At 40.0% G+C, this 27,942-nt stretch overlaps 1 protein-coding gene and 1 long non-coding RNA gene across 5 annotated transcripts in view; one reads left to right on the plus strand and one right to left on the minus strand.

Moving 5' to 3' along the window:
• The window catches only part of LOC145360251 (PR domain zinc finger protein 2-like), a 178,835-nt gene that overhangs the window by 130,302 nt on the left and 20,591 nt on the right, over positions 1-27,942 (minus strand). For 3 of the 4 annotated variants that reach the window (XM_080215333.1, XM_080215331.1, XM_080215328.1), the window contains exon 1: positions 17,434-17,536. The exons of the other annotated variant lie outside the window; for it this stretch is intronic. The gene's annotated coding sequence lies outside the window, so the exon portion shown is untranslated. Of the gene's footprint in view, positions 1-17,433; positions 17,537-27,942 lie in introns of those variants that run through there. 4 annotated transcript variants of the gene reach the window in all.
• LOC145360254 (uncharacterized) lies at positions 17,670-27,394 on the plus strand. The gene is made up of 3 exons (XR_013889679.1): positions 17,670-17,785; positions 20,898-21,028; positions 26,407-27,394. It is a non-coding gene; the product is annotated as an uncharacterized LOC145360254 (long non-coding RNA).

The following is a 27,942-nucleotide window of genomic DNA, read 5'->3' on the forward strand; positions in this document are numbered from 1 at the left end:
TGCAAAATTAATTTCACCAAAACCTGAACTTTAAAAAAAATCATCACATGGTATTCTTCCCCAGGAAAAGCCACAAAGGTTCAGTTGACTGATTCCTGGGAGGGGAGAACCTAAGTAAACTAGGCCTACATTCCCAAGAGTTTAAAATAATGAGGTTATCTTGTTGACAGGGTAGATTCTGGGGGGACATTGCCCCTGGCTGGGGAATCTAGAACTGGGGCCACAATTTCAAAATAAGTGCTCACCTAATTATGACTGAGGATAGGAAAAATTGCTTCACATAAAAGGGTTGTGAATCTTTGCAATTCCAGGGAGCAATGGAATCTCAGAGATTGATTATATTCAAGTCAGAGATCAAAAGATTTTTGGAATGATAAGGGAATCAAGGGATCTGGTTATAGTTCAGGAAGGTGGAATTGAGGTAGAAAATCAGCCACAATCTTGCTGAATAGCAAATCAAGCTCAAGAGGCTCACTGACCTACTCCTGCTCCCAATTCTTATTTGGGTATCTTATACTTATTATGAAGAACAGTACAAGTTAGAACATGAATCATAAATGGAGCAGCTTAATGTTAAGATGTCAATAAACACTTCCACTTTCTATTCCAGTCAAGTTCTGTAAAGAAATTCAATATTTTCGTCAGTGCATACTGATAATTAACTATACGCTAAGGGAAACTGCTACTTGTCCCAGCACACGTAAATGTGCACATTCCTAGACTGCTTTTACATCAGATTAGTAACCTTGATCGTGGCTGTGGCTTTAGAAGCACAGTACACCTAACTGGATATTAATATAGGCAAGAGCTGGTGCCACTAGCAGCAGTAACAACTTTCTGAAGAATCATAATACTTGACTTGAAGCATTAACTCTGTTTCACAGGTGCTACGAGAACTGCTGAGTATTTCCGGTCTGTTTTTATATTATAAAAGTGACTTTAAATTGTCACATCAAATTGTTCCTACCATTCCCAATAATAGGGAGAACTTGCAGCCAGTACATCATCCAAGCTCATATATAAAAGCAGCTCTGGTACAACCCAACATTATTGCTTTTCCAACTTAAAAAGTGAACACAGTAAGAACATTTCACTCACTGTTATGCTTCACTGAAATTCTGGAGATTATTGAAGAATATAAATTGGGAAACATTCTGGTGCAAGTACTCAAGTAATAGCCTTGCTGATTAACTTTTGTTGACCTTAGACCCAATGCTCTTGATCCCGAGCCCAGACTCTTGACAGTTTAGCAACTGACTATCAATGATTCCCTTAAAATAAGATCATGTGATTTTTGTAAGATACTGCACAAATTGAATTTACAAGGATCAATACTTCCTCTGTAAACAGTACAAATGAGAAGATTTCAACAGCAATTCCTGTGAATTTGGAACACAGGTACAAGAATAGGCCAACTAGTTCAAGTCTGTACAGTCATTCAGTGAAATAATGGTCAACCTATGGCCTAACTCCATATACTTGCTTTTGCCCCATTCCTACAATACTCCTAGTTAACAGAAATCTATCAACATCTGCCATTTGCAGAAGAGACAATTCCAAACTTCTTACTGTTCTTTGTGTGGAGAACTATTTCCTAACACTCACGAAAGGACAGACTCTAATTTTGGGCACTTCCCCGTGTGCGTCTCAAGCAGAGTAAGAAATCTCACGACACCAGGTTAAAGTCCAACAGGTTTACTTGTGAATTACGAGCTTTCAGAGCACTGCTCTTTTATCAGGTGAGTCTGAGTTCTCTCAGGGAGATCTAAGTGTACACATTTGGTGAAAGGCCATAAAAATGACTTGATCTGCTCAATCATTGCATAAAAAGGCAGACTGGTTCAAAAACGCAATAATCCAACACCTCTTGTGGTCACTGGGAACAAATTATCATGCCACCTTTACATATGGAAACATGCCTTAAAAATAACATGGAACTTCCAGATATCAAATGACTGAAGATCAGATTGCTCAGGTAGGTATTTTTGATCCGTGCTGAGTTAGTCAAGCACACCCAGGGTGGCGTAAAGTAAAAAGTAGGTACGTCACTCCTGAAGACCTATCAAAGGTCACACGTGAAAGAAAGTGTGGACAATTTGAAGACTGGCATAACCTGGTACCTATACACAATAAGTTTCATCATTTTTGGGAAAGGAAAATAATAAAACAGAAGGGAGGAATGTAAGAAACCCTTCACAAAAACCAACAGCTTTGGCAGTATTATTACAAATGAGTTTTTACAGAATGGTGTCTAATCACAGATGGAGTTCTGTTCATTGTTCCAGTTTCTACATTATGAAAAAGATGACCAGACATTAGAGACAGTTCAGCAGAGGGAAACAATTAATTGCTGGGATTAACCAACTCTTATATGAAGTGAGGGGAAAGTTTGCAACACAACAGAAAATCTAGGACCTGCTGGTAGTCAAGATGCTAAAGGGTATACAAACATCAAAATGTTTAATAGTCACAGATTTTATAGCGAGGATAGTGTCAAACTTAGGAAAAGGAGAAAGAAAAGACAATTTAGACCAGACAATAGCCTCAGTCAGTGGCCAGGGAATTGAGTTTGTGGCATGAAAACAAATGGCTTTGGTCTTCCCAATATTTAATTGGTCATCAAAAACTAGACTCAAGCAATCTGCATCGTCTACAATCACCTCCTCCTGTGCCTTTGACTCTTAAGTTTAACATCAAAACTACCCATAAGTTAACAGCAATAGAACTTACTGTTCAACAAACTTTCTGTTAACCCCTTCTATCTTAAATTATCCACACATATAATGGAAACCGCTTATGTAAACTTTTCATTCCTTATTTACAGCTTATAGCCAGTAAAGTTACTGAAAATGGACATCAACTGCTTCCATCATAAAGCTGGACATATTAAAAAAGGACTAAAGCCAAGGTTGAGGACTGAATTTGGATTGACATTCATCTATACATCCTGATTATCCAACATTATCTCTAATTCCACTTCACCTGAAAGACTAATTTGATAAAATCATACAAAGATCCCTGCAAAACAAAAGTCTCCAAGATCCTGAACTGTGACAAAGTGTGAGAAATAGTGTAATATAACATTTCCTAAACAATCAGGTGGGCCACAGGAGTCTTTTCAACCCTTTACTTTCCTATGTTTTTAAGAGGATAATGGAATGATGCAGCAAAATGGTTTCTGTTGGACATCCAAATGTCCTAAAGATTTTCAAATTTGTGGTCTGTTGTTTTTTGGAGGTTAGCAAGGAAGTGATTCTAAATCTTATCTCAGCCAGATATCCAAGATCTATTGAATGCAGATGGAGCACCTTTCTCCAAAGTTTCTACGGACTGAATTTTATGGCCCCTCTAGCTGGTGGAACTTTGCGGTCCTCTTGAAATTAATCCACTTTTGAATGGCTCACTGCATTTTCCAGCCCCGAGTCACTACAACAGAGTAATAAAACTCTGCACCATCATTTCAATGATTGGCAGTAAAGCCCACTGCTTTAAGACTTCACCTGTAGCTCACAGAAAAGTTCAAAGGCTATATATAAAGAAGATCCTCAAATGTAGCTCAGCGAAGATGACAGCGATGGGAAAAGACAGCAATGAATGAGCCAAAGTTTAATCTTGGGCAGGGAACTAATATTGGTGCTATGGCTTGCTCAACATTCCTAATTTAGGCAGTGTGGGTTAAATAGACAGGTGCTTGTTTTAATTATTCAATATCAAAATGTGAATATTAAGAGCAGGATTAGTTCAACTTGATATTTTTCAAAATTGTGTACTGCATGCCAGCATTTACATCACAGTTATGCAGAATTTACAGCACAAAACAGGCTATTAGGGTCAACAGGTACACACACACCTCCTGCCACCTAACTTCTAGCAATATATCCTGCTACTGCACTCCTCTTTATTCCTATGCTTATCTGGCTTCCTCTTAGACGCATCACATATTCACCTCACAGTAGTGAGTTCCCCACTAACCAATCTTTGGATAAAGTTGCTCCTGAATTCTTTATTGGATTGACTGATGACTCAAACTTATGACACCTAGTTTTGTAACCACCCAACCCAAGGCACATACCACCCCCTTCCCCTACCATGTTAAATACTCTTTTCTATATCTCACTTATCAAACTGCTTCATAATTTTAGAGATTCCCCTTCGCTTTTCTGAAGAATAGAGCCCTAAGCCTGTTCAACCTTTCCTAGTCGTTATTATCTCTTGGTTTTGGTATCTTCTTTGTAAGTCATGCTAGCACATGAAAAATAGCCATTTGATCAAGGTATTATAGGGCAATCACTGCCCTTGGACTGTTTCCAATAATGGAGTCACTACAACAAGGAATGAAAATTGAAGAATGGATAAAATCTCACTACTTTTAGATGGCTATTAATTTTGACTTACTATCACAAACTTGTCTGCTGATCCTGTGGTTGCTTTACAACTAAGCTGAATGCTGTGAATGGAGTTTTAATGTTGCCTTCATATTTTATATCCCTACATTATGATCATTCTTTTACACTAGCCAATAGAAAACATAATGACAGATAAAACGTGTATCAGATAGCCAACATCAGCTTTTTGAAGCATAAAGTGAAGCTGTAAACACAATAGAGACTACAAAAGTTACTCTGCAGGTAAATGAGACATACCATCCTTAAGTCAGTAGAGTTGACAAATTAAGAAATGAAACCATTAGTCAAGTAGCATCTTATTTCCAAAACAATTTTCACTACTAATTGTTGGTTAATTTGTTTCTTTGAAATTTCTCACACTTGCAGAGGTACTCACCTCCATTTTATTTAACTCATGACTCAAACTGGTTTCTTATAAAATGCATGCTGTTTACCAATATTAATAATTCTTAGCTTTTTTTCAACCTTTATGAAATCCTTGTTCAATGGATCTTGTCAATCAGCTGGTTTCTTAATAAGACAAAAGAAGTGCTCTCTGAATAAATAGTGGTCTTGTAATGTCATTGAGTAAAGAATACAACACAGGCAGCCTGGAGGGTACGGTACCTTCAACAGTGAGGTTGCAAAGTACTGACGTATTTGTGCACATGGTTCATTTCTGCTCCTCTCATATGAGCTTTCAGTTAAACCTGCTTTGTGATGTAACATACATGAAATTTAATTATTTAAATTGGTCTGACCTGTGATGTCACAAAGCTACTTTAACCGATTCTCATTAGAACACAAGAAATAGGAGATGGAGACCACACAGCCTATTGAGCCTACTCCATCATTCAACACAATCATGACTGATTTTGGGCTTCAACTCAATTTTCCCACCTGCTCCCCATCTCTTAATTCCTTAAGACACCAAAAAGCTGTCTATTCTGTCAATGTAGGTGCATCCACAACACTCTGGGGTTGAAAATTCCAAAGATTCATTACCCTTTGAGTGAAATATTTCCTTCACAGCATTCCCATATAATTAGCCTACTCATTCTGAGACTTGTGTCCCCCCACTCCATGTTTTACATTCCCCAACCAGTGGGAACAATCTGTTCACCCAATCAAGCCCTAAAAAGCATCATATCACTTGACTCCCGATACCAAATCAGTTTTTGTTTATTTACCATAGGAGGGCACCATGCCTCTGACTGGAAAAGTTAGAGCAAATTGACAGGATACTGCATCAAGGAGTGCTCTCTCCTATTATAGTACCCTCTTGTCCAAAATTATTCTTTAAAGCTATAATAAAGTACAGAAAAATGCAGAAAGGTGAAGTTTATCAGATCAAGCTTTTACACTGAATTTGAACTGGCCCTTTAAGTGAGGTATTAAATTGAGATCCTTACAGTAGCAGTGTACAGAGAAGATCCTCCTGTGATGATATTCAATATTGGGAAATCATATGTAATAAAATTATTAAGTGTTTTGAAGATGGAGCTTGCAGGATAGATAAGGTGAGGCAGTAGAGCAGTGGTATTGACTATTAATCCAGAGACCCAGGGCACTGCTGGTGACCCAGGTTCAAATCCCACCACGTCAGGTAATAAAATTTAAACTCAACAAAAATCTGGAACTAAAAGTCTAATGATGTTGATTGTTGTAAAACCACATCTGGTTCATTAATGTCCTTTATGGTGAGAAATCTGCCATCCTTATCCTGGCCTACATGTTACTCCAGATCCACAGCAACGTGGTTGACACTTAACTGCCTTCTGTAAAGGCCTTGCAATAAATGCTGGCCTAGCTAGCCAGCAACACCCATATCTCATGAATGAATAAAAAAAAAGTATACCTGAATTTTTAAAAGACAGTTGATAAAGCACATTAATAAGCAAGATAAGGGCATGAATTAGGGTTGATATATTAGCATGGATACAAGATTGGTTAACAAACACGAAACGAACTGGGGATAAGAGGCATTTTCAAGTTGGCAGCCTGTAGCTTGTGGATTACTACAAGAATCAGTGCTTGGGCCTTAGCTATTCAGTCTATATTAATGACTTAAAAGAAACAGAGTTGAATGACAATATAAAGCTAAGTGACATGAACTACAAGGATTACACACAAGAATCTGCAACAAGATATAGACAGGTAAGTAAATGGGCAACAAAGGTGGTAGGTGGAATCTAACGTAAAAAAAAACTTGCTACAATCGAACAGGGCTTTGTTGAGACCACATCTCGAATATGATTTGCAACTTTGATTTCCATATTTAAGAAAGGTGGTGGTAAAGCAAAAATAATCAGATTTGGTTCCTGGGATGAGTTGTCCTAAGAAGCTGGGTCAATTGGGCCTTTGCTCTTTGGAGCTGAGAGGATGGAAAAGTGGAGTTCAGAAGGTCAACACGTTGAGAATGGTAGAGCAGGCTCAAGGGGCTTGTGATCTACTCTTGCTTCTGCTTCTTATGTTTGCAAAAAAGCAAGTACTTTGCCTGGTTTATCAAACAAATGTATCAAAATATTTCAACTGTTACTTATCTCATTAATATTGAGAACTTGCAGTTTGCAAAATAGTGAACAGTATTGCAACGTCATACATTCTAAGTGAAAGACATAAAAAGGAGTATGTAGCTAATTTCTCCCCAGCCCATACCAACGATCCAAAGATTGAAGTAACTATGAAAGTAATAATCCACTGTCAACCATTGAATGCCACTATCTCAGCTATTACATTGGAGGCTGATTTGGATTTATGGCAAGATTTACAGCAAAGTCCATTTACTCAAAAAAAGCAAATAGACCATGTAAAAGAGCAGACTGCAGTAAATAGGCTATTTTAGCAACAAACAGTCTCCACGACCTAACCACAAAACTCACAGCAAAGTCTTCTGATAAAAGCAGAGATATTTCCTCACAAAAATGAACCAAATGAGAGTTAGCCATATAATGCAAATTAAAAATCAATCCAGGTTACTTAGTGTGATTGATCAGGATTAACTTAAATCATCGCTCTTCTGACCAAGAATAGCAGTATCACTAAATGCAGCCAATAATTATAGTAGAAGAGTTATTATAGAAATGACGCTAACTGGTGATGAAGTCATACCGGTGAAAACATGATTTGTTATACCACTTAACTTTTTATTGCCATTTGTAATGATCATCATAGAACAATTTGGGGAGAAAGCCTGGAACACACCATTATGATATTGCCAAAAATATCGCAGACTAAATATGTGCTATCTTAAGCAAATCATGCTGTCACTAACAAACAACCTAATAATGACATTTAAATCAACAATAATAGAGTCTGAAATTGCAACCAGCAACTAAGCAGCGAACAGCAATGCACATCACATAACGCATTATCAAATGATTTATTTCCCAAGGCATCACCTCTACTTGCAGCAAGCCTGCTTTCTGCTTTAATTCTTTCCAACTGGTAGGCATGACATTATGAATCTCATGGTCACTTGTGTTCTAATGTTTCTAAAGTAGACAGGGCACATCACACCCAATAAATCCCCTAGCACCTCATCTTTCATTTGTACGAATTATAACTCTCTCCACAGTATAGACTGGAGAACAGCCTCTTAAAATGCGAAAAGATCAGTTCATTGCTGATCAACTCACTGGGAAGCACATTACTCTCATTGTTGAACAATATGTTCAAAAACATATTCAAGATGAAGCTGTTAACCACTGGCACAGATCTCAACTTGGGCTCCAGCTTCTCCAAATTCAACCATTTCATTCCCTATCATCTTTCCACCTCTTAGTCAACTACACACATCCTCTCTCTCCTGACGCTGGTTGGCTTCTGATTCCATCAAGTCATTCTTCCACCACACTGCTTCACCTTACAAAATTGGAATCTTTTTTCCCTCACGTTTGTTCTCAGAACGTGAACGATACTGGCATTTATCGTCCATTACTAATTGCACTGAGAAGGTGGCTGCAGGCACAGTTTCACTTTATGGAGTTTCCAGAAAATTGAAGCAATGATGCTGGATTGGCGATATACGTTCAGCAGGGTAGTCCATAAGTTGGGGAAGAATTTGGCCATGCTGTCTCCAGACTTTGTTGTTTTTGACCTTCTTGGCAGTAGGCAATGTTAGCTTCGTAAGGTTCTACAATGCATCCGGTAGAAACAGTGCCTACAGCAGCACAATATGCTAGTGAAGGGGGGGTGAATGGAGTACTGTACCAAGGGTGCCAATCAACCCAACTGTGCTATCATGGATTATGTCAAATTTCTTTAATTCGCTGTTGATATATCTGCCCAAATGGGTGAAAGAATTCCACCAAACTCCTGACTGAACCTTATAATTGTGGATTGACTTTGTGATTAAGTGATTAGCCACTTGTCAAAAATATCCATCCTCTGGACTGCTCACAGAACTAGTGTTAATATGACTAGTCAAGTTAAGCTTTAGTCAGTTGTGACACACAATGTTAAAGTTTGTTTATTAGTGTCACAAGTAGGCTTACAATAACACTGCAACAACATCGCACTTACCTGATGAAGGAGCAGTGCTCCAAAAGCTTGTGATACCAAATAAATCTGTTGGACTTTAACCTGGTGTTGTGAGACTACTTACTGTGCCTATCCCAGTCTAGTGCCGGCAACTCCACATCACTAAAACGAAGTTAGTGAAAATCCTCTCGTTGCCACACTCCAGCGCTTGTTCAGATAAACAGAGGGAGAATTTAGCATGGCCAACGTACCTAACTAGCATGTCTTTTGGACTGAGGGAGGAAACTGGTGCATCCAGAGGAAACCTAAACCCATGCAGACACGAGGAGAACGTAGGCTCTGCACAGACAGTGACTCAAGCAGGGAACAGAATTCAGGTCCCTGGCGCTGTGAGGCAGCAGCACTAACCATCGTGCCACCAGAAAGTTGCAGACTTGGCAATGATACTGGTACTGAGAAGCAACAGAGAAATGTGTTAGTATTTTCTAGGTGTAGATGGCAATTGCTAGGCACTTGTATTACACAAGTATCAACAGTCGCCTTTCAGCCTAAATCTAGATTTTGTCTAACAGCTCCATTGGCTAGCAATGGATTGCCTTTTCATCTAGTAGCTGAGGATGGCACCCATTACCAAGGAATCAGCAGTACACAGCCACTTGTCACCCTGCCCACAAAGGTCCCCTTAAATAAAGCCATAAGATGTAGGAGCAGAAGTTGGCCATTTGGCCCATCAAGCCTGCTCCGCCATTCAATGAGATAATAATTGATCTGATGTGATAATCCTCAATTCCACTTTGCAGCCTTATTCCCATAACCCTTGATTCCCTTACTAATTAAAAGTCTGTCACTCTCAGATTTGATTTTACTTTGAAAAGGTACAGCGATCCCTTGTTTAACATTCTTCACATACTTTTTTTAAAAAGCAGCATGTTAAACAAGTATCATTTTCCCATATGATTCCATATAATAATGGTGGGTTATGTTCCTGACCTGTATTATGTTAAAAATCTATTGGCTGCCTTGAAAATAACTGGTCCAAAAATCCTCTTAACTTACCATTTTATTTACCTCCCGCTCACTGATTCCCGCCACCATTCCCCACTGCTTCATACTCCCGTGCTACCCCTCAGTTTACAATTTGCTATCTAATAAATAATTCCTCCGCTTGCCTACCCCACAACAGCTGATCTCGAACAATCTTGGTCTTCATCTAGTTTTCTAACAGCAGCAATGTCACTCTTTATTGTCACTGTTCTAAATGTGCATTCCATGCAACCTTTGTTCAGTTTATCTTGAAATCTGGACCCAGCAAATCATCACATTTCTTAGTCTCTTCAGCTCATCACCTCTTGCTATGAGTGAGGGCTTGGGAGAGTAGCAGTGAGTGAGATGGCAGTAAGGAAACAAAGAGGGTGTCAAGAGATGGGAGTAGCAATTGTTTAGAAAAGAACTGAGCATGTACAGGATACATCCAGGATTCTCGGCGCATACTCTACAACTGCGCTAAAATCAAAATGGGCAAGTCCCCTCATTTACAAATTGCACTAAAATGTCTTAAAAAAAAAGATGAAGGAAATATCTGTACATCAACAATGCATTTAATAATTACAACTTCATGAGTCTACTATTCCAGATGCTGATTAGATTGTGCTCTGATTGAATGCAAAAGCTAAGATCAATAGTTTTATTTGAACTAGTCCTTCAGTTTCACGAGCTGGACAGCAAGCAGTTATTTCACCAAACCACTTTAACGAAAGACATTAATGCAATATAAGTGAACCAACCATTGCTATTAAATAACAAATCTTCAATTATAACAATGAAATGCTTCCCTTTCTTTATGCTTTAAAAAAAATTGCACTTAAGGGAAACATTATATATGAGATTGGTGTAGCCCAGATATCACTGTCTCAATGAAATGTCAAGCACTAATTTTGCACCTTTAAGAGTAGAACTGTGGTCAGTGCTGCCCTGAAATATTTTTATTCCTTGGTTCCAGTGATACCATTTTATTCACCATCCTTCCTCCCATCTACATGGAAACAAGGCAGCGCTCCAAAAGCTAGAGGCATGTGCTACCAAATAAACCTGTTGGATTTTAACCTGGTGTTGTGAGACTTCTTATGGAATTCAAAATAGGCTTTAAAGCAGGGGTTTTAAATTATGAACTGTAACCTGCATACATATAGTTGTAGGGCCTGGCAATCTAGCCTAAACTCAGATAATTCTATTTGTATTTACATTGTGTACTTGCTAGCTTCTCCCATTTCAATTTCATGGATCTGATTTGCGTCTTTCCTACACTTGATGCATTATTGGTTGAACACCTGCTTAGTGATGCAGAACAATGCCAACAGTGTGGGTTAATTCCCATACCAGCTGAGGCTATTCATCTCAGACCCACCTTCTCAACTTTGCCCCTCACCTGAGGCGTGATGATCCTCAGGTTAAGTCACCACTTTACCTACCTTTTGCTTAATTGGTAGACAGACCCTCAATCTGAACATGATCAATTACTACCCGTCTGCTTTTTCAAAGAAAGTATGCAAAGATTCCTTGGTGAAATTGGAAGAGATATTTATCCCAATCCCTAGCTTAAATGTGTTCCTTAACACCAAGAAGAGATTAACTCGTCATTTACCCAATTGTTGTGGGCCCTTAGGTTGCAATGTTTCCCTACATAACAAGAATAATTACACTGATTGTGAATTTTTTTTTCCTTAACATCCTGTTGGATTTATTTTTACGTTTTAAAAGTTTTTAAAAGCTGCTAAATAAGTACAATTTCTTTCTTTACATCCTGTTGGATATAAAAGGTGCTACGCAGGAACAAGTTCTTTCAAATGTGACACAAGGCTCCCATGAAAATTCATGGAAACAAAATAAAAAGATGAGACATCCCTGCACCAAGGTGTGCATTAGCAGTTGATGTACTTTTCTCCATTTCATCTGCAAAGTGAGAGATATAATCATTTTGTCAGAATCGCAGTTCATCTTAACATATTGTTTCAGTCTAAAGTTTGCTCTCTAATAAATAATTCTTCCACCTGCCTGTCTCATCTGATTTTGAACAATTCCCCCATCACAATCTTGGTCTTCATCTAATTCATTAATAGCAGCACTGTCACTACTCTTTATTGTCACTGTTGTAGATGTGCATTCTACACAACCTTTGTTCAGTTTATGTTGAAATCTAGACCCAGCAAATTATCACTGGAATCGATTTTTTTTCCTTCTATATGTCAAGATTTTAAAACTCAAACTTGATGTCACCTAACCACTGTTATTCATTTGCCGACTTTGCATTCTCTTCTGTTATTCTCAACATGGACGGTATTCTGCACTAAGATGGTTTTCTATACTTCACAATAAAGAGTGTTAGATGGCAGGGGCTTGTTATACATTTTTGGGGCGAAGACCTTCATCCCACTCCCCCACACTTAAAAACCTCATTGTGCAATGTTTTGAGAACAGGTAATGATGAGATTCTGAAATTGTTATATTTAGTGGGATGCCTGTGCCATTGGCTCTTGCTGCAAAAGATCTTACACTGCTAGCAACAACCCCAAAGTAAAACATAGAGATTCACTGAAAGTCAGCTGTGGAAAGACTTCATTTAACAAGGCACTCTTGGCAACAGCCCATAGAGAATCCAGTAAAGTTACTTTGAGAATTGCCAACAGCTGAGCAAAACCCACACGCTGGGAGTCAACTAAACACAATATGAAAACAGATTTGGTTTATGTTTGTCTTTCCAAACAAGAGTTGTGCTTGGAGAAGAGGGTATGAGAACAGTAGGTCGAATTATTGATTTGGTAGGAACAGCTTGAGGTTGTCAATCATGAGGATTAGGCAAGAAGTATAACTGTACAGGATGAAAGCATACAGCCACGTGGAAACTTTCCAATAGTACACTGAAAGTTAAGCACAAAATGAGCCCAAAGACAATTACAAGATCTAAGATAGTAATCTGATATCAGAGTTTTCTGGTTCCATTGGAAGATATGGTGGCACAATGGTAAGCACTGCTGTCTCACAGTGACTCTGGTTCAAGTCCAGTCTTGAGTCACTGTGTGGAGTTTGAACATTCTCCCCATGTTTGCATGGGTCTCCTCCAGGGGCTCCAGTTTCCTCCACAGTCCAAAGATGAGTGGGTTAGGGTGATTTGCCATGCTAAATTGATCCTAGTGACAGGGGAACAAGGAGGGTAAATAAGTGGTGTTACAGGAGTTGGGCCTGGGTGGGCTTGTGGTCGGTGCAGACTTAATGGGCCGAATGGCCTCTTCTGCACTATAGGGATTCTATGATAAAGAAACAGGGACTTCAAATGGTGTGTATTTGACACGGGGTCTTGGACATGGGTTAATTGTCATAGTCATGTGGATGGGTACACGAATGAGGAGGGAATAGAGGGATACAGATCGAGTAAGAGCAAGAGTAGTTGTGGCATCATGACCGGCACAGACTTGGGAGGCTGTGCTGTACTTTCCTTTGTTATTTCTTAAATTATTGGGGATTTTCACATTAACTTCATTGCAGTGTTAGGGTAAGTCCATTTATAACACTAATAAATAAACTTTAAACTATTTGAATGGAAAAGAGCTGCCCAACAAATCTAGCTTTGCATAATTTATATGTATAACTCCTTTTCCTCAACCTTTAAATGATAATTACATTACGACTGACAGAAAATATGGCATTACAAAGCATCTATTTGGTGACAGGATAATCCAACAACTCACTAGCAATGCAGCTGCAAGTACCATTAGATCAGCCTCTTCACAAAATTTTGAATCTTGAGCCCACACCCTATTATTACTTACTGCATTTTGCATCTTATTGCCTGATAATTTTCCCTTTCCTCTGCTGAAAGTGCTACGGTTGCATGGTGCCAATTACATTCCAATAACCCATGCAGGAACCATTCTTAACGTCAACAAGGCCAAGAAGTATATTTGAAAATGTAAGGAGAGACTACAGTTTTCCTAGCCAAACATTCACGTGTGCATCAAGTATCTCTGCTTGTTTTTTGCCCTCCCTAGGCCAGGGGCAAAATGATCATTTTAGAAGAATGGAGAATAGGAGGAGTAGGTCATTTGGTCATGCTCTAGCCATGATCATAATGAATTGCAATCATTCAATTCAGTGAACTGTTCCTGCTTTAACCCCTTTGATCACTTTATGCCCAAGAGCTATATCTAACTCCTTCTTGAAAACATGCAACATTTTGACCTCACCTCTGTGGTAGAGAATACCACAGGTTCACCACTCTGGATGAAGAAATTTCTCATTTCTGTCCTAAATGGTTTACTCAATATCCTTGGTGTATGGCCCCTCGTTCTGGACTCCTCCCACTTTGGAAATATCCTTCCTGATCTACCTAGGTAGTCCTGTTAGTTTTACAGGTTTCTATGAGTTCCCCCTCCCCCCTTCTGAACGCCAGCAAACGTAATCCTAACCAACTCAATCTCTCCTCGTATCCGTCCCACGATCCCAGGAATCAGTCTAGTAAACGTTTGCTGCACTCCCTCCATAGCAAGAATATCTTTCCTCAGATAAGGAGGCCAAAACAATATTCCAGGTGCAGCCTAACCAAGGCCTTGTATAGTTGTAGCAAAACTTCCCTGCTCCTATACTAGAATCTTCTTTCTATTAAGGTCAACATACCATTTGCCTTCTTTACCAACTGCTGCATCTAGCAACAGTGATTAGCACTGCTGCCCCACAATGCCAGGGACCCGGGTTCAATTCCCCACCTGGGTCACCCTCTCCATGTCTGCGTGGGTTTCCTCCCACAGTTTGAAAGATGTGCTGGTTAGGTGATTAGGCCGTGCTAAATTCTCCTTCAGTATACCTGAACAGACGCCGGAGTGTAGCAATTAAGGGATTTTCATAGCAACTTCAGTGTAGCATTAACGTAAGCCTACTTTTGATTAATAAACTTTAACTTTAAACTTTTGGTGTACAGGACACCCAAGTCATTGCACAATCCTCTCTCAATTTATAGCCAGATAATAATCTGCCTTTGTTTTTGCAACAAGGTGAATAATCTCACATTCATCCACATTGTACTGCATTTGCCATGTGTTTGTCCACTCACTCAGCTCATCCAAATCATAATGAAGTATCCCTGCAACTTGCTCACAGCTCACCCTCCCATCCAGCTTTCTGTCATCTGCACATTTGGAGATATTATGTTTAATCCCTTCATCTAAATCACTAATATATATCATGAATAGCTGAGGTCCAAGCAGCAATCTATGCAGTGCCCGCTAGTTATTGCTTACCATTTGAAAAAAACCCATTTATTCCTACTCCATTTCCTGTCTGTCAACCAGTTTTCTATCCTTTTCAATACACTACCCCCAAATCTTTAACTTCACATACTAATTCAAATGTGGGACTTTGTCAAAAGCTCAAATAAATTACATCCACTGGCTCCCCCTTATCAACTCTCCTAGTTACATCCTCAAAGAATTTTAATTACCCCGAGGCAAAATATTAATATTGCAAAAATCTTCTAAGATTTGCCACTTAGATGTGCAATTTAAATACTCAAGTAGAAATACAACTGGAAATACCAGAAAGACATACTTCCAACGAAGTAACAATGCCAAATAATAGAATACACAGTTAATATACAAGATAAGCTTGTCATCAGAATACACTTTTCCCATCAAATCAAAAGGATAGCAATGGTTTCTTACCCTGTATTTTACTTTCCATGTTTTGCAAAACAGCACAAGGTTTTTTGTAAATCAATTCAAAACTCTCTCAAATTATCCACAACCTCATACCAAATTCACAGATTTTGAAATAAATTTTGCAGACTTCAAGAATAGATTAATTTCAAACTATTGTTTAGATAAAGGATTAAAAGTCTGAAAGTTATTACACATTAGCTTTACTTGAAAGACCCAAGAGTTGTTGAGCAGTGTTACGCGTGCAGATGTTTAGTGATATTACATAGGAGATGCGCACAGCATTAGGCCAATGCCAACATTTATGCTCCACTCAAATCTTTTCCCACACTTTCTAATCTAAGCGTATCTATCATAATCATATAAATCACTTAATTCTCCCTCATGTGTTTGCTTAGTTTCCCCTTAAAAGCATCTATACCATTTGCTTCAACCACTACCTGTAAGAGCTGGGTAGCATGTGGCACAGTGGCTAGCATCAGGACCCAGGTTCAATTCTGGCCTCAGGTCAGTGTATGTGTGGCATTTGCAGTTTCTCCCCATGTCTATGTGGGTTTCCGACAGTTTCCTCCCACAGTCCAAGATGTGTGGGTTAGGTTGATTGGCCATAGTAAATTGTCCCTTAGTGTCAGGGGGACCAGCAGGGTAAATAAGTGGGTTTATGGGGATAGGGCTTAGGTGGGGTTGTGGTTGGTGCAGGTGCATACTAGATAGACCAAATAGCCTCCTTATAAATTGTAGAGATTCTATGAATAGCGAGTTCTACATTCTTTCCACTGTTTGGATGAAAAGGTTTCTTCTGAATTCCCTATTGAATTTCTTGGTGACTATCCCATACTGATGTTTCTTTTAGTTATAATGATTTGCTGACTATAAGAGTTGCTTTATCCCTCAACAATGACAACAAATTTAGGGCACCCCTCAAAATGCCAAGAATTTTCATGAAGTAGAATAAAATCTTATTAATCAGGAGGGTCTAATAAAGCTATTCCTCTAACTGAGGTTTAATTTCTACTACTGATTGTAAAAAGCTTTCCGCCAGATCAAGAGTACAGAAAACGTTTTTTCTTGGAATTGCATTTTGCTGCAAGTGCCACATTTATCAACTACTAAACCACCCTTTACTCACAAAAAGCTAAATAGATAAATTGTATTAACGCATTACCAAGTCACCGGCTTCCAGACCGGAACACAAATGACACACTATTCCTCACAAAAAAAGCTTTGAATAGGTTTCAAATCAAATTGTACGGATATACGATCTACAATCAACTTCAACAAAATTAACACAAGACATAAAAAGATAACAAATATTTTAACAATTGAATGAAGGGGAAAAAGTGTAACAAATTATTGTGTCACTGTAGCACACCTTTCTCCACCGAATTATTCATTCACTGAAACAATACACAACTGCTTTCTCCCCCTCTTTGAACCTGAATAAAATCCCTCCTAATTTCGTCAAATTCACTTCAGAAAAACGACTAAATAAAATTGGAATCCGAAGAGGCCAATATGATGAGCATAATCGATTTAAATACCAGCCACCATCCCCCCCATTTCAATTTACCGTCAAAACGAAAAAAGATTTTCGTGTATTTTTTTATATAGGTGCTCCTTTCACGAGTAGGGTCAAATTTTTATTTGTTTGGTGGTGAAAACGGGAGAGAGTCCTAACTTTCGAAATCAGAGCAAGTTTTTGGTGTTGGGAAACGTTAAAACGAGAGAGGGTAGAATTGGCGAACATAAAATGTTATTGTTCGAACTGGAGGACAAAAGAGGGTATGTGAGTTTTTTTTAAAAAAAAGGTTTGTAAAGAGGAGAGTGTTCAATAAGAAGAGAGTTGTCGGTGATGCTGGGTTTACCTGTTGGGAGGCGGCTCCGGCTCCGGCTGCTCGAGGCTCTGATCCGGATCGGATCCGGATGGCTTGGCGCGCGGGGTGACCGTTGACTCTCCGGCTGGGGGGAGGAGGGGGCTCAGTTTTGAGGGAGTCGGAGCAAACCGGGTGGGGAGGGGGTGCGCAGGATGGAAGATGTGGATTTAATCCGCCCGGAAAGCCGCTGTCATTCTATGTCTGCCCCCCTCCCCCGGCGAAGTGGGGTGGGAGGTCTGTGTTGTGCGTGCGGCCAAACACACACTATCGAGGTGACAGGAGCTGAATCGCGACAGGATTCGGATTAATAGTGAGCGACGGCCCCAGGGAGTCAAAACCTGAGGTAAAGTGTGCGTGTATTTGTGTGCGTGTATGTTTTGTACGCGGCTGTTTGTGGAGAGGGGGGTGCACCCCCCCCAAAGATGGCGGCGGGACGGGAGGAGGCGGCGCCTTGATTGACTGACTCTCAGCCTCCCTCAGGCCCCGCGGCTGAGAGCGGCCACCTCACCACCAACCCTCTCTAACTCACCTGCCCCGATGGAGAGCAAACTACTTCCAGAGTAACCTATCAGTTAGGGGCACTGCCTTCATGGAAATTTGCCTGATAAACTTTCTTCTAAATATCGTGCCAGGACTGCTATGTGTGTCCCCCCCACCACCACCACATTAACCCCTTCTCTCCTGATTAGCTGACCATCCTGGGAGACTAATCCCAGCCTTGCCCCACATAATTCCCTTCCTCCCTTTTTCCATCTGAGTGTGTTGGCTGATTATTCGACCAAAGAAGCCATCACGTTCATGGACATCCACACCACCAACCTTCCCAAAACTGGGATATGGCCCAAACGCAGCCAAATGTGACTCGGAAACTTGATCGACATGGACGAGTTGAGCCGAAGGACATGTTTCCGTGCTGTATATCTCTATGACTGTTATGGTCATTCAAGTCCATTGAAGTATCCCTCCAATGTTCAGCTAACTTTGCACATGAGGCTAATTCAGTTTAAGAAACCTGGTCGGCATGGATGAGTTGGGCCAAATGGCCTGTTCCCATGCTGTATATCTCTATGATTCAATGGTCACTGAAGCCCATTGAAGTATCCCTCCAAAGTTTGGCTAACTCTGCGCGACCAGATAACATACCAGAGACCATCCTAAATTTTAAGGTTTCCCTCCCTCATCCCAGATAATCCTTCTTCCCACTGAGCTGCTGAACAAGAGTTGACTCTCTGATTGTGGGGGGAGGGGGCTCAGCTGCATTACCAACGAGTCATACAAAGATGCATTTGACCATTATTTATCTTGTTCTATTCTGTATTATAAATAAACTGTATATGGAGCACAAATTCTTTAAATGTCGTTTGTTTTATTGTTAATATTTTATGTCTTCATTGCAAAACTTTAATATCCTGATATACCTTGAAGGATTAATTATATAATTCCAGCTACTGTCGAAACAAAAATAAAATACACCTGAATGCTCCAGTCAGTCAGAGTGATCCTCGAGTGAAAACGTGTTTATTTGCACATTGTTATACTATTATTACTTCCTGTAATTGCTGGAGTAGCATCTCCATGTTCAAGGTACTTCAGGCGTTACTCTTGTCATACAAGTATGACAGGTATATTTGAATGTGTATGTTCGCCTCAGATTTAATTTTCAGAAAAGAACAAATCACAACGGAGCACATATGTTACATACCAGTCAATAGCAGGAATAGTCCAAATTAAAACTACTAATTGAACAACAATCAATGGTAATGACTCATTATAATAAAACATAGGTAGAGGAAATGTTGACAGTCGCTTCTATCATTTCTCCTCAGTAACTGATTACATGGAATTGAAAAATCAGGTCCTCTAACATAATTGCATTAAAAATTTGTATCATTCAGAAAATCATGAAATTACGCATATGGTTGCCTTTGTTTGAAATATGATAAAATCCCTGCAGTAGCGAAGGAGGCCATTTAGCCCATCAAGTCTACATCAACTTTCCAACATCAACCCACCCCGACCATACCCACGCAACCCCATGTATTTATCCTGCTAATTCCCCTGGCATTGAGGGGCAAATTAACATGGCCAATCAACCTAATCTGTACATCTTTGGAGTGTGGGAGGAAACCGGAACACACCGACACAGACACAGGGAGAATGTGCAAACTCCACATAGTCACCCAAGGCTGGAATTGAACCCAGGTTCCTGGCGCTGTGAGGCAGCAATGCTAACCACTGTGCCAGCTATTGCTAATAGATTTCCTTACCTCAGCAATAAGAAGCTGTGTCTCATTTACATATCTAGGAATTGTATTAATTGGACTCTAAAGACAATTATGTTGTGAGTTACATGAAAAGGTTCAAAGAAGTAGTAAACCATAACTGCTAAAGTAGATAAGCATGTTACTCTGTAATTACTGGACTAAATTTTCTGAATACAGTCAGGGCTATGTCTGTTTTGAGTGATACCTCATTTTGTAATGGATAAATGCATAACATTTAATGATTGACAGCAAGATGGACCATTCATAACATTCATAACTTGTTGTTTGTATGCTCTATTAACAATGGAAAAACCTCTAACCACACCAAAAGTCATTAGTAGAATGGGTGAATACTTTGAACACTTAACTGTGAAATGGTTTATTTCCTGTGCAAAATTAACAAAACAAAGCCTGAACTTACATAATTTTGAGGTAGCCGATAGGAAAAACAATGGGCTGAATTTCCTTATGGATTCTCTCCATCTATTACCTGCAAAAGATGTTGGAACAATCCATTTAAATGCAAAATCTTTAGAAGTAGCAGAGCATGAGAAGGACTCAAGAAATTTGCTCCAATGTAACTGATCATATGCATATTGTGTGAACAGATTAATTTATGTAACTGTAGTACATGAGGAAAATGCACTCAGTTTACTTTATAGTTTTTATTTGCATGCTGTGTATTTCAGACTTCTTCAAGTAAAGGTCAATTTATTGTTTGCCTAAGTTTGAAAATTTGTAACATAGGAACATGAGTTGATTATTCAGTTCCTTAAGCCTGTAAAACCATTTTTTAAATTTCATGTTAATCTGCACCTTAACTCCACCTACCAACCTTTTCTTCCTGTCAAGTTCCCTGACAGACATCTTCAATTTCTGGTCTTGAAATTTTCTTTCCACCCAGTATCCACAAGGTTTTGGAAGGAGGGTTCCTGATTTCAATCCTAACTGGCTTGAACTCTAACCCAATGCCCCCTTGGTCTGATTCCATCAGCAAAATAAATAGTTTAACTTTTTCTACCTTTATTGAATCTTTTTATCACTTTAGCACCTTGATTAAAGCATTTCTCAACTCAGAGAATACAAATCAAGTTTATACAAACTAGCCACACAATTTAACCCTTTAAACTCTTGCATCATTCTTGTAAATCTGCACTATACCTGCTAAAAGGCCAATATATTTTTTCTCAGGTCTAATGCATAACCCCTCAGATAAAGAAGTTATCCATGCCCAGAGACAGCAAGACCTAGGTAATATCAGGCTTGGGATGCTAAGTGGAAAGAAACATTTGTGCCACACAAGTGTAAGGCAATGACTGAAGGTGCGTAGACTTTTTCTTGTTACAGATATGGGCATTACCATCGCTGAATGCTATGCCATGTTCAGGTTTACCATATACCCAGTACCAGAAATCTTAACTGGATGAACCACATGACTGTGGCAACAACAGAAGATCAGAGGCTGGGTATTCTACAATGGATGACTCGTGGGCAGCATGGTGGCACAGTGGTTAGTACTGCTGCCTCACAGTGTCAGGGACCCGGGTTCAATTCCAGGCCTCAGGTCACTGTCTGCGTGGAGTCTACAAGTTCTCCCTGTGACTGCATGGGTTTCCTTCAGGTGCTCCAGTTTCCTCGCACACTCTAAAAACCGTGCTTAGGTGCTAAATTCTCCCTCAGTGCACCCAAACAGGTGCCGGAGTGTGGTGACTAGCGGATTTTTATTGTAGCTTCATTGCAGTGTTAATGAAGCCTACGTGTGACACTAATAAATAAACTTGAACTTAAACCCACCTACTCCCAAAACCTTTCCAACATCTACAAGTCACAAGTCAGAAGGGTAATGGAATACTCCTCACTTGTCCAAATGAGTGCAACTCCAATAACATCCAAGCTGAATACTACCTTGGATAAAACATGGTTGGCACCTCATCTATCACTTTAAGCATTCACGCACCAACGCACAGTTGCTGGAGTCTATACCATTAACAAGATGCACTGCAAAACATTGCTAAGTGTTCTTCAACAGGACCTCACAAAACCATGACTTCATTACCTAGAAGAGCAAGGCAGTGGGCACATAGAAATACCATCACCTCCAAGTCACACACTATTATGACTCGTAAATACATTGCTATCTCTTCATCATGATTGGCTCAAAATCCTGGAGCTCTCTACCAAATAGCACTGTGTCTACCTTTGACAAATGGATTGCAGCGACCAAGAAGGGAATTCACCACTATCTTCTTGTGGCCATTAAGCAATTGTCAATAAAAGATGGCCTTGCCAGTGATACATCCCAAAGATGAGTAAAGAAAAAAAAATGCCAAAACTGAATGCAGAACTTCAGATGGGGCTTAATCAGGGCTCATTACAATTAAAGCATCACTTTCTCACTTTTAGTTTGGCTTTGTAAAGTAAAGATTAGCTTTTTGTTGGTTGCTTTTTGTACCTGTATACCAGCTTTTAAATAATTAGATCCCATGCACACCTAAACGAAGTTTCTCGCCCACAGCTCCTATTCTCTCACCATTAAGAAGATGTTCCAATTTGTCTCCCTTGTATACAACGTGAATGACCATAGATATTCCAACATTGAATTCCATCTAAGATTCAGTTTTCCCTTCTAACTTCCTGTTTTTATCTACATGGTTTATTTTGCCTCCAAACTTGTCATATGGTTCTTTTGCGAACACAACCTTTTACATCATTTCAATCCAAGAACATTCCCTTTGTCCCTACTTTCTTTCCCCTACCACTCAACCAGTTATCAACTCATGTCATAAGGTTACTTCTGATTCTGTATCTAATAATGTATTGTGCAGAACTATGTCAAATGCCTACTGGACATCTATACAGACAAATGCTCGCAGACAACATGTGCCAGTGACCTAAAAAAACTTAACTAAGTCATATTGTGGCATTTTGCAAATGTCAACAAGGGAGTGATCAGAAAATGCTGAAGGACTTGTTCCCAAATACGCTTGCCTAATAGAGCTTCCTCTTGGCACTGAGCATGATTAAAAAAAATGAGCAGAGGCCATACCAAACAGAACAAGCTGCCAGACGAGCAAGAAGTGGAGAGGGATAGACTCAGAGGGTGCCCTGTCATCAGAGAGACTTTGTGACACCCTGGGTCCTTTTCTGTGTCTTAGTTTCCAGAGTCATTTTGGAAGCAGTCTGAGCTTCTACTCAGCATTCAGATGTTAGGTGGATCCTGATTTTATGTTTCATTCATTTTTGGGATGTGGGCATTGCTGGCTAGGCTAGTATTTATTGCCCTTTCCTAATTGCTCTTGAGAAGGTGGTAGTGAGGTACTTCCATGAACCACTGCAGTCTATGTGCTGTGGAATACTCTTCAGTTGACCAGATGAGTGCAACTCCTATAACATCCAAGCTCAACACTACCTTGGATAAAACAGTCTCAATGGCTGGCACCTCATCCATCACTTTAAGCATTCACACACCAGTGCACAGTTGCTGGAGTCTATACCACTTACAAGGTTCACTGCAAAACATTGCTAAGTGTTCTTCAACAGGACCTCACAAAGACATGATTTCCATCACCTAGAAGGGCACAGTGCTACTAGGGAGGCTGTTCCAGGATTTTGATTTAGTGATAGTGGAGGAATGGTGATATATTTATAAGTCAGGATGGTGAGTGGCTTTAAGTTTAAGTTTACTTGTTAGTGTCACAAGTAGGCTTATATTAACACTGCAATAAAATTACTCTGAAAATCCCCTAGTTGTCATACTCCGGCACCTGTTTGGGTACACAGAGAGAATTTAGCCTGGCCAGTGCACTTAATCAGCACGTCTTTTGGACTGTGGGAAAAACTGGTGCACTCGAAGGAAACCCATGTAGACATGGGGAGAACATGCAGACTCCACACAGACTGTGGTCAAGACTGGAATTGAACTCGGCTCTTTGGAGCTGTGTGCTGGTAACCCCATGTGCCTGCTTCCTTGTGCTTCTAGAGGTATTGGTCATGGGTTCAGAAGATGTTGTCTGAGGAGGCTTTATAAGTAGACAGTGCACACTGCTGCCACTGTGTGTTGGTGGTGGAGGGTGTACACCTTTGTGGATGTGGCGCCAATCAAGCAGGCTGTTTTGTCCTAGATGGTGTCAAGCTACTTGAATGTTGTTGGGGCTGCACTCATCCAGACAAGTATTCCTTCACACTTCTGACTTCTGACTTGTGCCTTGTAGATGGTGGTCACACTTTGAGGAATATCACCACAGGACATTTAGTTTTTTATCTGATTTTGTGGCCATGTTATTGATATGGCAAATACAGTTCAGTTTATGGTTCATGGTAGGGGATTCAACAATGTTAATGCCATTGAATGTCAAGGGTCAAAGAATAGATTCTGTCTTGTTGGAGATGGTCATTGCCTAGCACTTGTGTGCTGTGAATGTGGCTTGTGCTGCAAAAGGAAGACATCTGACATCAGACGCTGCAACATGGTACAAGTATGCTCAGGAAGTTGGCAACTACTTAAATGCTGGAAAGGGTGGGCTCCAAGCTTTGTGCAAATCCCTGTGCCAAGTTGGCACTGGCCTCATCCATATTCTTTGGCATTGAATGCAAGCTTTTGGCATGCTTCCTAATATACCAAGGATTTTGTTGTGTGTACCCATCATCCTTCATCTGTAGCTTGCCCTATCAAAGCCCTGCAATTCTTTGTTTCTTTGTGCGGCAGAACTCATGTGAGATTTCGCTCTCAGGTAAACTGGCAGTTGTTTTATGCTTACCCTTTACCTGGCTGCAGTGAACTTGTTACCACTGATGTCTTATCACTTGCAGATCCTGTCATTGTTCTACCCTCTAAAATATAGACAGTTTCTGAACTACCGGATGTTAGTGCAAAATTAAGTGATGTATGTCCAAATCATCATTGTCCTCTTGGTGTTTCTCCACTGCCTGACTAGATTGCAATTCTTGGGTATCTGAAAAGTAAATGACAAGTTGTGGTGAGGGGGGTGGAGGTGGGGTTTTGGGGATGTTGGAAGAGATTATGGTTTGTGAGAAGCAGGATTACATATGTGGATGCCATCCTGGGGATTACCATTGATCAGAAACTGAACTGGACTAGCCACATCAATACAATGGCTGTAAGAGGAGGTCAGAGGGTGCAAATTCTGTGATGAGTAGCCTCACCTCCTGACTCTGCAAAGCCTGTCCACCACCTACATGGAACGCTCCAAAAACACTTAAGAAGTTTGACACCTTCCAGGCCAAAGCAGCCCATTTGAGTGGCACCGCATCCACTAACGTGAACTCCCTCCACCACTGTGGTAAATTAACAGTAGCATGTACCATCTACAGAATGCATTGCAGGAAATTACCAAGCCTCTTTAGGCAGCACGTCTGGAACCCATAAACACTATCATCTAGGACAAGGGCAACAGATATATAGGAAAACCCCACCCTATAGGAGATTCCCCTCCAAACCACTCACCATCCTGACCTGGTATATTGCCATTCCTTCACTGTCACTGGGTTTAAATCCTGAAACTCCCATGCTAACAACACTGCAGATGTACCTACATCACATGGACTGCAGCAGTTCAAGAAGGCTGCTCACTACTACTTTCTGAAGGGCAACTAGGAATGGGCAAGAAATAGTGGCCTAGCCAGGAAGCCCACATCCTTTGAATGAATAAAAAGATCTTCAATTGTTTTAGTAACACCACCAATCATGATCTTTTTTTAAATCTTCTCAGGTTGTGGAAATGAGCCGCATTTATTGCCCATTGTAATTATCCTTCACTTACTTGAATACAACAGAATGCCTTGATAGCCCACTAAAGAGGGTGGTTAATAGTCAATCACATTGCTGTGTTCCAGAGACATGTATCGGTCCAGACCAGGTAAAGACAGATTTCCTTCCCAAAAGAACATTAGTGAACTTAGCGTTTTTAAAATCAACATTACTAATGCTAGCTTTTTAATTGAATGTAATTCCCTAATTGCCACGGTTGGATTTGGACTCTAGTCTCAGGATCATATTTGATTTGATTTATTATTGTCACTTGTACTGAGATACAGTGAGAAGTATTGCTTCTCGTACTATACTCCAGTAACATAACCGCTATTCTACTCTATCCTCAGTATTGACTGTTCCAATAGTGGACAGTACCATCCCCTCCTCCATGGTGTTAAGGCTTGCAAATACTCCTACTCCCCTCCTGTTAGTTTCTGCTGCTGTGTGCCACCTTGCCCTGCAAGAAAGAGAGAGGTAGGTTAGTGAGCATTATGGAATTTGGTTGGCTGATGTGGCCGTATTGGCTAAATAAGGTGGTAGTGCATGCAAGCTGTGAGATGTGGATATGAACCTTGCAGCAGTGCTAATTGTATGAGGGTGTGATGGAACATGTGAATGTTGGCTATGAGTCCTGATTGATTAAGATTGTTAGTAGCTGAGTGATGGAGTTCTGGTGAATTAAAGAATGGCTGAGGCTAATAATGCAGTTGGTAATGTATAGTATTTGAAGGTGCATTCATTAACCTTGATCACTAGGCCACAGAACCTCTTGCACCATTGCAGTTAGATCCTCAGGAATAGAAAATGCAGGCTTTGACCCCCTCATGTATTAGCTCCCACTGCCTTTTGATCGTGTTTCTGGGTGGTCTCCTGGATGCTTGCAAAATGAAAAACTAAATCCTTAACTTTCTTTCTTTTCTTCCCCGTCAGCCTTCAGTGATGTTTCTAGGATGTATTTCACAGGATCACATTGAAGCAATACAATATTAGCTGTAGCTCATCTGGTAACAACTTCATCCCTGGGCTGGAAATTGTGGATTCAAGAAACTGGAGCACGAAATATAGGCTGGCAGTCTAGTGCAATACTGAGAAAGTGCTATGTTGTCAGAGTGGCTACTTTTCAGCTGACATGTTAAATCAAGGCCCTTCTCCTCTCTCTCGTATTGATATGGCACTAATTTGAAGATCAGGAGAGTTATCCCCTGTATCCTGGCCAAAATTTATTCCTCAGTCAATATCAAACAGTGTTTGGTCGTTGTCAAATTGCTGTTTGTGGGTCTTTGCTGTTTGCAAATTGGCTGCTGCATTTCATACCAGACGTGAGACATATGGCTTATTTCTGCTCCTATGTCCCCTCAAGTCTATTCCGTCATTTAATAAGATCATGGCTGATCTTCAAATTCAACTCTGCGTTTCTGCTTAATCCCCATATCCTTTGATTCCTTTAAGAGTCCAATAATCTAACAATTTCAGCCTTGGATATACTGAGCAATAGAGCATCCATAATACTTTGGGTAGAGAATTCCAAAGATTCACAGCCCTTTGTTGTTTGTAACAGTCACTACGTTTCAAAAGTACATTACATTGGCTGTAAAGTGCTTTAGGATGTCCTGATGACATGAAGGTGCTCTGCAAATGGAAGTCATTCTTTTCTCCTGACAGCTGCCAGAGAATTGAAATGATGCTGTTTGAACAAATGTATTTTAAAAATCCATTTTGAGTGCTTTTTATTTAAGCCTGCATTTTGGTGGGAAATGAAAACATCTGGAATTCTATGTTTAAATTACCTGCATGAATCACAAGCATTAACAAAACCCTGCAATAACAGGACTTGTGAGTAATGATAACACTACAAACAAAATATTTCATCTAAGATTGATTTGATCACGTTGTAAAAAATGTACAATATTGTTGAATTGTCCAACATTATGCAATTGAAAATAAAGTTTGAAAGAATACATATCTTTTTCTTATTGATTAATGATTAAACAACTAGCAATGCTGCCAACATTTTCTTTCATTGCTAACATAGTTGATTAGTGCACCAGGGTGAAACTGAGCCATACCATCAGGGCAGGCCCTGGTTTTTTTTTTGATCCCATATCTGCACTGTTAGCAGATTTTGTTTGCAGCTGTACAATTGGTTTCAGCACCATTGGGCTAGAAGTGTTGAAATCAGCCATGGGCTCTGCCTCTGATCACTACTGAGTGACCCCTGCAGGAAAGCATGCTGTGAATATTGAGTGCAAATGAGATTATGCTCAACTGTGAAGATTGCTTCTACTTACTGCCCAAGCTCCTGTCTAAAGATATCCACTAAGGCAGGATAATCAAGGAAATCGGAAAAGAAAAGAATCTACCATCCACAATCTACCATCAATAGTGGAGAAAGTGAGAGAATTTGAGGAAATAGTGTTCACCCAAAGAGCACAGAATCCATGAGAAAGTCACTCATACCACACAAAT

This window comes from Carcharhinus amblyrhynchos, chromosome 30, assembly GCF_965287045.1.
Source record: "Carcharhinus amblyrhynchos chromosome 30, sCarAmb.v2.hapA, whole genome shotgun sequence".
In the NCBI taxonomy this organism is placed as follows: Eukaryota; Metazoa; Chordata; class Chondrichthyes; order Carcharhiniformes; family Carcharhinidae; genus Carcharhinus; species Carcharhinus amblyrhynchos.